Source organism: Pseudorca crassidens, chromosome 1, assembly GCF_039906515.1.
Source record: "Pseudorca crassidens isolate mPseCra1 chromosome 1, mPseCra1.hap1, whole genome shotgun sequence".
NCBI lineage: Eukaryota > Metazoa > Chordata > Mammalia > Artiodactyla > Delphinidae > Pseudorca > Pseudorca crassidens.
The window spans coordinates 75,426,340-75,439,361 of record NC_090296.1 but is presented as its reverse complement, the minus strand read 5'-3'; the positions used below and the strand labels follow the sequence as shown (position 1 = coordinate 75,439,361).

At 40.9% G+C, this 13,022-nt stretch overlaps 1 protein-coding gene and 1 long non-coding RNA gene across 2 annotated transcripts in view; one reads left to right on the top strand and one right to left on the bottom strand.

Annotated features, from left to right (window-relative positions):
* Positions 1 to 13,022, top strand: part of LOC137226319 (T cell receptor alpha chain MC.7.G5-like) — a 282,791-nt gene that overhangs the window by 138,479 nt on the left and 131,290 nt on the right. The gene's annotated exons all lie outside the window — the stretch shown is intronic.
* Positions 1 to 13,022, bottom strand: part of LOC137226362 (uncharacterized) — a 684,033-nt gene that overhangs the window by 630,825 nt on the left and 40,186 nt on the right. Inside the window, exon 2 of the long non-coding RNA XR_010944326.1 lies at positions 235 to 423. This is a non-coding gene — a long non-coding RNA (uncharacterized lncRNA). The remainder of the gene's footprint in view (positions 1 to 234; positions 424 to 13,022) is intronic.

Here is a 13,022-nt window from a genome sequence, read left to right as displayed (position 1 = left end):
CTTTGCCTTTTCTCCCTCCTTAGGTGACCACATTCTATGGATTGATGAGTGTGTCTTCCCAACCATAAAAGGAGAGCATACGAATTGGATGAAGCATTTCTCTTGCTGGTCCCCAAGATGACACTACTCCAGCAGCCCCAGGAGAGAATCTGCCACCTCATCTACACTTGCAGATCCACATGCCTCCCAAAAACTGTCCCAATAGACAGGGAAGCTGACATAAAACATGCTTACCTCAGTGATGTTCTTGGTTTTTCCTCACCTCCAGGAACCTGAGGAATTTGAAGTAACTGTGGAGAAAGCTGGAGGGTTTTCACAATTCCTCGCAAAACTTTAGGGATTCCGCCTCCAGGACTTCTGGTTGTGCTGGGACCACAAGGCCCAGGGTAGGCCTCAGAGTTGCTTTCCATCCTCACTTGTCACCTAAGAGAAGTGAGCAATATTTCTCAGAGACAGTAGAAGGAAAGTCAGCATCCACAGAGACAATACCAAAAAAAGCAAACAAACAAACAAAAAGCCCACATAGCTTGGGTCTGAGTTGTCAGCAGCTCTGTCACATCCAAGGCCTCCTCGCCCATAAAGACTTCAACTGTGTCTGCAGAGCACGTTATGGTCATGAGTGATTAACGGAAGGTTAACTACCTCAGTTGCCTTAAGGAGGAAGAAGAGTTTCATGCACCAAGTTTATAAATAAAAGAACCACAAAGGAGCCAATATTACTGGCACTACATGTTGAAACCAGACAGTTGACCCAGTAGCAATAACACTCCTCTGTAATAAGAATTAAAATCTCTGAGTTCACAACTAGTCCATTTCTCAGCATCCAAACCATCATTATGTTTTCCACATGAAGGATCTCCTTCTCAGCCCTACGGCCCTACCGCTATGCCCCGCAACACACAGAGTGTTAGAATGGTGAGAAACTTCAATCAGCTCCTGGTTCATCCTCTTCCACTGAAGATGCAGAAACTGAGGAATGGAGAAATTGACTTTCTCTCCAGCCCACAGCCAGCAGATGGCAAAGCCAAATCCAACCCCTGGTCATAAATACCTCCCACCACACCCTGACACCCGGTTGCCACGGGAAAGCACCCTATTAGCCCTGTATTTTCAGTCTGCATCCCTGCTATGCTATTCTCCCCTCCGGTCAGCTGGAGAATCTCCTCCTAGCCAAGTTGAGCTGCAGGAGTAAAAAGTCTCATAGTTGTTGCAGGAGTACAGAGCCTCAAAGTACTCCAGAGGGTCCACTACACTTCCACCCTTGCTTTCTACCCCTTTCTAAAGAAACTCCTTGAAATCTCAAATCCTGCCCTGGGTCCTTTCGCATTCCTTTGGGAGACTAGCTCCACACCGAGTGCATAGCAGCTGTTCAGTATAAAGAAGAAAGGCTGCTCTCCCGCTCTCTCTCCACCCAAGTAAACCCCACTCATTAGGGACCCTGCTCCTCACTCCCTGCCTTTGTCCCCATGGCAGTACCTCTGACCCTTTCTACTGAGGAATAAACAGATCAATGGCCAGAGCCTGCCTTCCCTTCAGAGACAAAATCTCCTCCCCAAGGGTGTGGAGAAAAGGGAGCCCTCTTGCACTGTTGGTGGGAATGTAAACTGATACAGCCACTATGGAGAACAGTATGGAGGTTCCTTAAAAAACTAAACATAGAACTACCATATGATCCAGCAATCCCACTACTGGGCATATACCCTGAGAAAACCATAATTCAAAAAGAGACATGCACCCCAATGTTCATTGCAGCACTATTTACAATAGCCAGGACATGGAAGCAACCTAAGTGTCCATCAACAGATGAATGGATAAAGAAGATGTGGCACATATATACAATGGAATATTACTCAGCCATAAAAAGAAATGAAATTGAGTTATTTGTAGTGAGGTGGATGGACCTAGAGTCTGTCATACAGAGTGAAGTAAGTCAGAAAGAGAAAAACAAATACCATATGCTAACACACATCTATGGAATCTAAAAAAATATGGTTCTGAAGAACCTAGGGGCAGGACAGGAATAAAGACGCAGACGTAGAGAATGGACTTGAGGACACGGGGAGGGGGAAGAGTAAGCTGGGATGAAGTGAGAGAGTAGCACTGACATACATACACTACCAAATGTAAAATAGATCGCTAGTGGAAAGCAGCTGCATAGCACAGGGAGATCAGCTCGATGCTTTGTGACCACCTAGAGGGGTGGGATAGGGAGGGTGGGAGGGAGACGCAAGAGGGAGGGTATATGGGGATATATGTATGCATATAGCTGATTCACTTTGTTATACAGCGGAAACTAACACAACAGTGTAAAGCAATTATACTCCAATAAAGATGTTAAAAAAAAAATCTCCTCCCCCTTCTTTTTCAGAATAAATGCAATTCCACAATATGACAATGCTGTTAAGAAAAAGAAAGCTAATGAGTTGCTATAAGATTATAAGAATGGCAATGTTATTATACTCAGCACTGGTCAGCTCTTCCCACAGGGTCACTGGCCTGGCACGTTCCTGAATTAGCCTGAGTAAGTCTTAGTGAAATTAAACAGTGTTGAATTGCAGCCTGTGAAGAGTTATTATACAATGGAAAAGAAACCCACTAGAGTGGAACGTGTGTTCAAAACCTACTCTTGCCGTGTAAGAACCTGAGCCCATCACCTCCCTTCCCCAGGCTCATTTACAAGGGCAGGAAGCAGGAACTGATACAGCCTGAGGTCTCTTCCCTTCTCACCTTCTATGATGCTATGATTAGTCATCCCCATTTCCTATGAGCGAGAAAAAGAGAAAACATTCTGAAATTTCAGCAAAAAGAAGTTCAAAATGAAAAATCTCCTTGAAATGAAAATCATCAACAGCTGTAAAGAGGTACTAGTAAAAATAATCATTGATGGCCTACAGGCATGGGGTACTTTTGTATGTGTAAGTCGCTGCTCAAAGTAGTTTACATGTTTTAATTTGTTTAATCTTCAAACAATCCATTGCTACTATTGTCCTTATTTTGTAGAAAAAACACGGAAGCAGAAGCGAGGTGAGGGTAAGGCATTGCCCAAGGTCATACTACGGCTGAGTGGCTGAGTTTGGACACAAGCCCAGGCAGCCTGCCTCCAAAGATATTGTGCAACCCAAGAGGCTCCATTTTCTGGAGCTTATTAAAACCTGTCTTTTAAAACATGTCTGTGAGCAAAAGAGTGGGTCCGATACCTTCCCAAAGTCCTTTCTGACTGTAGCAGGCTCTATTCTATAAAAGGAAGCTATGCAAGGAGTGAAGAACTATCTCCTGTTGGGTCCCCCATGATACTACCCTTACTTTTCTTTTTTATTGGAGTATAATTGCTTTACAACGTTGTGTTCGTTTCTGCTGTACAATGACCATGTGTAAAATAGTAGCCAGTGGGAACATGCTATAAAGCACAGGAAGCTCAGCTCGGTGCTCTGTGACGACCTAGATGGGTGGGATGGTCTAAAAAATTTAGTCTATAAACTGCATATATGTTTTTATATATGAGTTCTTTTGATAGTAAAAAGAGCATGGGTTGTGGAATCAGACAAAAGTGAGGAAGAATCACAACTCCTCAGTTACTGTAGGACCTTGAACAAGGTTGCTTAACTTCTCTAAACCTCTATTTCCTCATGGATAAAATACAGATAATAATACTTATGTCACAGAGTTATTACAAAGATTAAATGAAATAATTGCTAGAAATCAGTTGGCACTCCTGGGTGACTAGCACACCAAAGGTGCTCAGTAATGCTAATACTCTAACTCCTCAGCTCTTAATGGTCTGAAGGAGGGTGGTTTTTACCCAGAAGAGAGAAGAATGAAGGATCTAAAATGGGAGGAGGGTTTCCCTGGTGGTGCAGTGGTTAAGAATCTGCCTACCAATGCAGGGGACACAGGCTCAAGCCCTGGTCCGGGAAGATCCCACATGCCACGGAGCAACTAAGCTCGTGCGCTACAACTACTGAGCCTGCGCTCTAGAGACTGCGTGCCACAACTACTGAAGCCCGCAGGCCTAGGGCCTGTGCTCTGCAACAAGAGAAGCCACCGCAGTGAGAAGCCCGCTCTCTGCAACTAGAGAAATCCCGCTTGCAGCAAACAAGATACAACACAGCCAAAAATAAAATAAATAAATTTATTTTAAAATAAATAAATAAATAAAATGAGAGGAAACATTGACAATGACCACTAACATTTTTTCAAACCAATAAGTCCAAATGTGCTGCCAGCATATTTTTCATTAAAATATCTCATCAGGAATGTTCTTCCCACACGACCTGTCTAATTCTTTCCATGCATTGACAATAGTGAAAGTCTCAAAGACAAATGCAGTATTGGGAGGATCTAGGTCCCCAATAACATACTGTGTCTTCATTGTCCTTTGTCTGTACCAGATGAAGGTGGCCCAGGCCGGTCTCAGCTCTAGCAGAAGTAACAAGGAGAATGAATTTTGCATGCCAAACTCTTTTCCAATAGACATGGTTTGGATGTCTAGGACAATAGCTACAAGGAACTCTCAATTTTCAGAAAGCTCAGCCTTCTAGCTTTGAGGATATTCCCCTGCAGGGCCTTACCAGTCATAGGCTATTTAATTAATGTACCTTATTAGGATACAGAGATGTTTCTTCATCCTTAAAAAGGAAAGTATTAAGTTTCGTTACTAACCTGTGAGGGGTTACATTTGTCCATCCTCATGCTGCCCGTGCTTTCTACCTAGGGTTAGCTCACTATGGCATTTGGCCAAGAAAACCATGTTCCCCTAAATGAATCCCAAAGAGCAATATCCTCACTGCAGTACTTTGGCTTCTTCCATTAAAAAAAAAAAAAAAAAAAAAAAAACTATACAGACCTTATCCAGGGGAAATAGGAAGAAAAGCCAGGGAATCAGAGCTGCTCTCTTGCCAGAAATGCATGTTCTGATGGGAAAAGATGGTGAAGGGTGTCTGCACCAAATCCCACGTGGGAAAAAAGCTGTCTGAGATCGGAGGAAACTTCTGTCTGCTAAAAGGAGCCAGCAGCCTGTTGACAAAACATTGGGGGCGGGGGGAGTCAGAACTCCTCCTTTTGTGTGACTTTAGATAAGTCACTTAAACTCTTTGAGCCTCAGATTCTCATGTGTACAATAAAGAGTTTATATTAGATGATTGCTATGCTTCCTTCAACACTAACAAACTATAGGTCTCTGCCCAGCAAGAAAGAGAAGGAAGCAGCTGTGGGACAAAGGGGATCAGATGTCACAGATTCCCAAGATTGTGATGCACAGATTCCTGCCTGGCTGATTCCTTTATGTGACTCAATAAGGATAAAATCAGAAAAAGAACTAAACAAAATACACTCATGATTGATCAAAGGGGATTGAAAGTCATTGCTAACCTCACACCTGCCTTGCTTTGCCTTCAGCTCACCTCCCTTGGGATATTCCTCTTCTTTAATGCCTCATCGGGATTTTTCAAAAACTGTGATCACTCACGGTTGAAGCTTTTCATCTCCCATGTATAAAAGGATATGCAAAGAGAGTTCAGTCTCCTGTTGAGTCTCTGCCAAGGTCTTAGCCTGGCAGTTCTGGGAAAAGAGCCAAAGACCCCATATTTCTTGGCTGTTAACATTCTCCCATCTGTGCTCAAGTCGGCAGGCTGGGCTTCAGGCTGTGGCTTGTCTGTAGTCTTACAGATAAGGAACTCTAGGTTTTCTAAAGAGACTCCTAAGAATGTTTCTGCAAGAAAGTAACTTGGCCCTCAAGTAACCAGACAGAGGATTATCTGGTTATATTTGGGGACAGTAAGAAAAAGACCAGGAAGTCTATATTCTATATTATAGCCTCAGAATCCAATCTCATCCTCCAATCCAATCCAATCACTTCAGGTACTGATATTAATGAGATCTTAGGTAATGTTCATAAATATCAATGTCATCTGTGTTCCCAATACAGGGTGTCCTACATCGTACACACGCAGGTGGAGAGGGTAACGTCCTCAGGTATGATAACAGCCCTTAACAGCATTCAAAAAGGAAAGACCTGCAAAACACAAGACATCTCACTGTGTTTCTGAGCCAGAGGCTCTGCTAAACAACAGAATCGGGGATCAGACCAATTGTCCACTGTGTCTCCGTGATTGAACTCACACAAAATAGCAGCTGCCATTTTTACTCCATGCAAGGCATTCAGACCCAAGTTCCCTGAAAAGTTGTCACCAATATTCTGATGGAAAAGTACATGTTCCAAACTGTTAAATCTGACCATTCTCTAAGCATGGAATTTCCTCTTTTTCTGTAAATGTTCTAGCTTATTTTTATTTTCTAGTATTTCCTTTCTGAAGCTAATTCCCAAAGGGCTCTCCTATGCTTTCTCATTCCCATTACAAGGTCAACATACAAGTTGAATATTTTAATTTCTTCAGACACCTCTATGGAGAGATCTCCACTTCCATTTCTCTGTTATCCCAGGCACCTACCAGGAGCAAGGAGCTCAAGCTTGGACAACCTTGGGATATACAGCAACAATAAACATGCTGCTCTCCATGTCATCGTCCCAAGGCCAATTACTCAGTGTCTTCGGTGGCATTTGTTTCTCAATATTTTTCTCTAATCTTGATCCTTGGGCCTCCACTTTATAAATTCATACTTTCTTCTTTGAAATCCTCCCAGCCTCCCTCACCCTGAGCTTTACCCCTTCCAACAATGACATTTCTCAGATCATTTGCATCTCAACAGGGAAATGATGCAAAACAGGTCCCTTCCTATTCCGGTTTTTTGCTTCCCACTCCTACCCCTACCCATTCAGGTCTGGAAAGTTAGCACCACCTTGCGCCATTCATGAGCATTTTCTCAGAGATCCGTTTCCAGAGAAGCATTTTGCATGTTCTGAATGGAGAAGATGGGTGAAGGATATCTTTTGGGGACCAAGCCTGAAGCCCACTGATATTGTGACTCTTGAAGGTGCTTGACTCAGAAAGACTGAAAGTTTCTACCTAAATCCAGGTCCAGCTACTTCATCACTGTAATTTGCCATTGGAAAAAGGATGGGCTATCTACATATCACTCCTCTAAAGGCACAGAACTGAATCTTAAATTCTACCTGATGTTTGGATTGTGAAGCTCCAGGACAAAGGCTGGGATGCACCAGTTCTGTGAACTCTAAAGGGAGCTGTCCAGATCATATGCCTTCAATGGAAAAAAGAAGTGCTGTCACCTTAGAAACTCCAACTCTGGTCTACTTGTGTTCTCTGATACCACACCTCATTCTATCATGTATTTATGGCAGATCTGGTCTACTCAGAAATAACCTGGACCGAGTCAACATAGTCTTTGTTAGTCTTCAGACTCAAAGTGAAGTAAGGGAATCTGACTCCAGAGTAAAATCTTCCCCTCTCTCCAGTACAGGCTCCAAAAGCTACGTATAGAGCAGGTCTCTAACCACCCCATTTTTACATTTGGAGGTATTTCTCCCACTTCCTGTACATTGTTTCTTCGTACAAAGAATTCAGTGATAAAAATTGAGACTCCATCCTACATACACTGATTACCTCAACTATCAGTGCAGATTGAGTGTACGGAGGGAGGACAATTTTGTACCAAGATTTATTTATCTCTGTTTTCAGGAAAAAAACAATAGACACTTTCTCCCTACAATGGCTTTCTCACTGAAAGATTATTTGCCACAAGGGGTTCAAATGGTTCTGCCATCGCTTTTTGGCTTCCACACCCCAAGCCATCTGGTCTCCATCACAGCTGAAGGAGGATCTCCTTGTTCAGCATTGTTGATGCCATCACACTGATCCCAGAAGTCAGACCTGACTACACAGATTAGCTAATAAACCAGGGAAAGCCCGTGTTCTAAGACAGAGGTGGAAAGTGGTGGGATGGATGGGACCAGGGTGCTGGGAAACTGCTCAAGTCTACCGCTGACTCAGTCTTCTCATCACCTGCCTAATGCGTCCAAGAGATGCGTCTTCCTTATGAGGTACCAGAGACTCAGAATATCCACATCCTGTGGTTCCTGTACCCCCTAACACCCCACATTTGAGTTCCTTTCCTATTCAGAGAACAAAAGCTGCTGGCTTTGGGCCAGTTCACAACAGATGTAAGGCACAACCGCCAACTACCCAGGAAGCATCCACCAGGGCAGGGCATGAGAATCTGCTTCTTAGAAATTCCCATTCTTGTGGTCCCATCAATCATCTAACACCTGCCCAAAGAGAGACTGAGAGACTTTCTCCTGAGCATATTCTGGGATTTAATGCTTCCTGATGGGAATTGAGATGGCTGAATTGCGACTACGTTTAGGAGACTGAGAGTTAAGGGAATTATTGGAAAGCAGGTATTACTCTACATGTACTTTAGGCACACCTGCAAATCTATCCAAAACTTTGATACAATGTCTTCCTAAATCACTGACATTGCCCACCTCACTCTCTGAATCCATGAGGTGATCACACACTGGACAGGCTTTCAAAGCCATGAGCAGCAGAACCTTTCCTTTCTCCACATGCAGGACAATGGAGTTGGGGATTCTGCTCATCAGAATGTTATTGCTAGTCTGTGAAAGGCCTTGCAAAGATGTCCTTGTACTGCAACATTCTGTAAGAGATTGTACTTTGACTTTCTCTAAGGCCGTAGATCTCTTTTGCTACCTTTGTGACCTAAGAGAATGGTCCCTTCTGTGTACTGCCTATTTAGTAAAGCAAAGAATAATAGGAAGCACACGGACAAAGTAAAAGGAAAGACACAAAGACATTAGTATGAGGGAGAATACTGTTGTGGACTCAGAATGTTTATCACTTGAATTGATATTAACCTGAACTTCCTAGAAAATAACGATAAAAATGTCAATATTAAGATATGTATTTTCTTAGTGTCTCTGAAACAAAATATGTGCATTCAAGGAATACAGAATCCTTGAACCCTGTAGCTTTCACTAAAAGAAGTGCTTAACTGTGGCTGGAATAATCCAGTGTCCTGGCAGTAGCTAAGGGAGGCTGCCAGCTGCCAACCCTCTGCAAACTGTAAAGTAGGTCATCCACAGCTCCTTGTTCTCATCTTTCTGGGCCATTTTCTCGGACCCTCCTCCCCATCACATCCCTCATATGCTTCTATTCTATTCCCATCAAAACCTGGTATCAAGAAATGACCCGAAACTAGTTCATACTAATTTAGAGAACAATGGAAATAGATGGAGGCTTTAGGTTCCTAAGGTTGGGGTGGGAGGGAGGGAACACGGTATTTTAGTAGAGAAAATAGCCAAAAGCTAAAGACTAAAGAAACCATGGCAGAATTTTCAAAGCTTGAGGACACTGCCCACAATGAAAGATGGAAGTTTGTTCTCTCTTTGTTTGGAGGCTCAGTGTGGATCAGGCAAAGAGAGTCTGGAATTTCCCAGAGCAGGCAATTCTTTCTCCGCGTCCAGGAAGACAGAGAACATTAACCTGTCTACAACAGAGGACAGAACTGGGGCCAAAAAGAAAAAAAATAAAAATGATAGATAGATGGATATAGAGATTTCCAGATATAGATATAGATGTAGATATAGATGTGGAAAAAGATTTCATCTCAATAGCAGGAATTGCTTTTTTACAGTTGACAGCCATTCAGCAGTGAAACAAACATGCTTGCGAGAGTGTAAGTTCAGGTGGGTGAATTCACTACAAAGGTTGTCCTCATTGTTTGGGAGCTAGAACTCAATGACCTGAGTTCTTTTCCTCCAGGAAATTCATTATAGAATCTATGTTGAAAGACAACCAGGACTGCTACCAAAAAGCAGCTACAGTTGCTACGTTGGTATATCCTTTCCCAGTTTCTTTATCAATGTATAAATTATTACACACTCTGTATATGTAATTATACCCCCATATACACATTTGTATCTTTTTGAACATTATAAAATCAATTCTCTATGTTATCAGATGCTTTTTCTTAATAGTATTTTTAATAATCTACATTAATATTGTATCCAGGAATAGCTATGGTATAATCAGTCCTCTTATGGGGAATTTAGGCACCTCCTATATTTCTCCTATTATAAGAATTGCTGTGATGAACATATCTGTATATAACTTTTCATTATTTAAAATTATCATCTGTGTATGTGAGTAAAACTTCATATATATATGAAGTTTATATATATGTAAGTCTCACTTTCCCTCAATTAAAGGATTCAAAATAAAGTTTCTTAGCCAACTTGATAATATAAACCCGAGGAGGGATAGATAAATTGTTAAATTCTTCTTTAAATTTTTAATGTATTATTTTGTTACACATGCATATTTAAAATCACATTTCATATAAAATAGTATATTAATTTTGAAATACTTGTTTTTGTCTATTCTCATAGTTCACAGAATTTTTTTTCAAATTCCTCACAAGCATCTCAAATCAATGTATTTGTCATCAAAGAGCTGCTTTTTTAAATAGTCAAACATTTTTTGACAGCAATCAAACTCACTTGTATCTAAATTGCTTGAATTATAGCACATTAGGAGTCCATGTATGAAGCTATCACTAAAATATCTGGAACAACAATATCTATTCACAAAACATTAGGACTGTTCATTGCCACTTATCCTGTAAGTGAATATTCATGATTTACACACACACACACAAAAAATTTACTTTAAGAGGTTTGTTTAGGACTTCCCTGGTGACTCAGTGGTTAAGAATCTGCCTGCCAATGCAGGGGACATGGGTTCGATCGATCCCTGGTCTGGGAAGATCCCACATGCTGCACAGCAACTAGGCCCGTGCGCCACAACTACTGAACCTACACTCTAGAGCCCGCAAGCCACAATTACTGAGCCTGAGTGCCACAACTACTGAAGCCCGTGCACCTAGAGTCCACGCTCCGCAACAAGAGAAGCCACTGCAATGAGAAGCCCACGCACCACAACGAAGAGTAGCCTCCGCTCGCCACAACTAGAGAAAGCCCACACACAGCAACGAAGACCCAACGCAGCCAAAATAAATAAATAAATTTATTTTTTAAAATAATAATGTTTAAATAAATAAATTTATCTTAATAAATAAATAAATTATTTATCTTAATAAATAATTTTTAATAAATACATAAATAAATTAATTTTTAAATAAATAAAAGATTTGTTTAAACAATATTGAACACTTGTAATTTCAAAGGCTTACTCCCAAGAATAGTTACTAAGTGGTTGTTAAACTTGTTAGCCATCTTTTTCACTAATCTCATCAGCTGACTTCCAGAAGTATCCATGAAGTAGCATTCATTAAGATTATTAGAGGTGAATGTGTCTTCACAAAACTGCTTAACTGTGCAAAATCAAAGAATTGCATAAAAGTATTATAACACTGCTTTCTGTATTTTTGCAAAGAATCAAATATAAGGGGACTCTCTGTTCTCTAAGGATTATAAACCTCACTTTATATTCAAACATATATAGTATTTTCTCACTGTAAATTCCCCAAGGTGGAAATATTTGCTCAAACTAATATGAATATTTTCACACGCTGGATATTAACTAATTAGCTTGCAATAAAAATAAAGCAATATATATTGCTACCAACATCTTACCAGTATTAGAAATATCACATTTTCTAACAAAAGCATTGCTTAAACATCTTTCCAAAAACTAGCTTATTATATCTTCATTTACATTTTTTTTGTTGCTAGAGGACTGAAACATTTTCCTAAGTGAATGTGTCTAACCAATGAGTGAGTTTTTTCATTTATCCTTTGACGATTTATCTTTTAAGATCTTACTGTTTTACTTATTGATTTGTGTGACTGTAATAATTTTGTGCCTCTGAGTTTTATTGCATTTAACCACAATAACAGCATTGGTGAAACGAGATAACTGAGACATTCTAGATGCCAAAGAGCGGTCGGTGATGGCAAAGTGCCAAGGAAGGAAAAAAGGAACAGGAGGGTTATTGTACTGCTGTGTTTCACTGTGACTACGTACCACAGAGGTTGAAGTGTATTAAGCCTTTGTTCAAAAACCCCAGCTGTGATCTACTGTGTATGTCTCAGCATTGGGAGAAGTCTTCTGAGTCTCATGGGGAAATAATGTATGGGTTTAGGGCCCACTTGCCGCCGACTACTTTCTTTAGATATTTATTCCATATTATCTACTGCAATAGTTTCAGATGTAAATGACTATCACCAAATAATCAGTAATAAGGAATCCCACCACATTTTAACAACTTTTATTAAATATACTCAGGGCAAAGTAAAAAATATCATGGACGAAGTAGATGGAACTAACAATGGGGAGCCTGTGTACTGGGTCACACACTCGTATATCATGAGGCAAGAAGCTGAACCCACTTCTGTCTAATTTAAATAATTATTTCTTTAAAGAGCTCAGTGCCCAGTACAAAACAAAACAAGTGCTCGGAAAGTGGTTGTTGTGAACTGAACTCCATCATACAGAGTCCATTTTTTAAAAGACTGTGTTTATAAATTCCATATCTACAAGAAGATCCACAAGGTGAAATTCTGACACTGAATCCCCAATTTCTAACAGTTCATGTGTCTTGTTCTGATGAAAAAAACTGTCAAATGAGGGAGCAGAGATGGCAAGAAGGTCGTTATTAGGTAGCACTGGACAAATGACCCAGTTATGAGATGAAGAGTACAGACCCTTCACAAGTAAAACCTGAGTTATCACAAAGTACCAAGTAAGTAAACAGATGGCGGCAGGGAAACTTTTGTTGGGTAGAGTTAGCTGGGAAGAGCTCTTGGAGATGAACCTTGAGTTGGTCCTTGAAGATGCCACAAGATCCACCCTGACTGGAAATATTATTTCAGAGTCAAGGAATCTTCTCTCTGACCTAATGCCTCTCCTCATCCCAGAGCAAAGGCACCACTTGTCCCCACCCACTTACACTATGTGTTTTTGAAAGATATTTCCTAGGAACTAAGAAAAATTTCTGTTCAATCAGAGGATCAATCAATGTGAATACCACCATCTGATCTGAGAGTTGACCAGTCCTGGGCTCTCTTTCACTCTTCCCCAGACCCTGCATGTGTTCAATGCTAATTAATTAATCCCTTCATCCTGGGA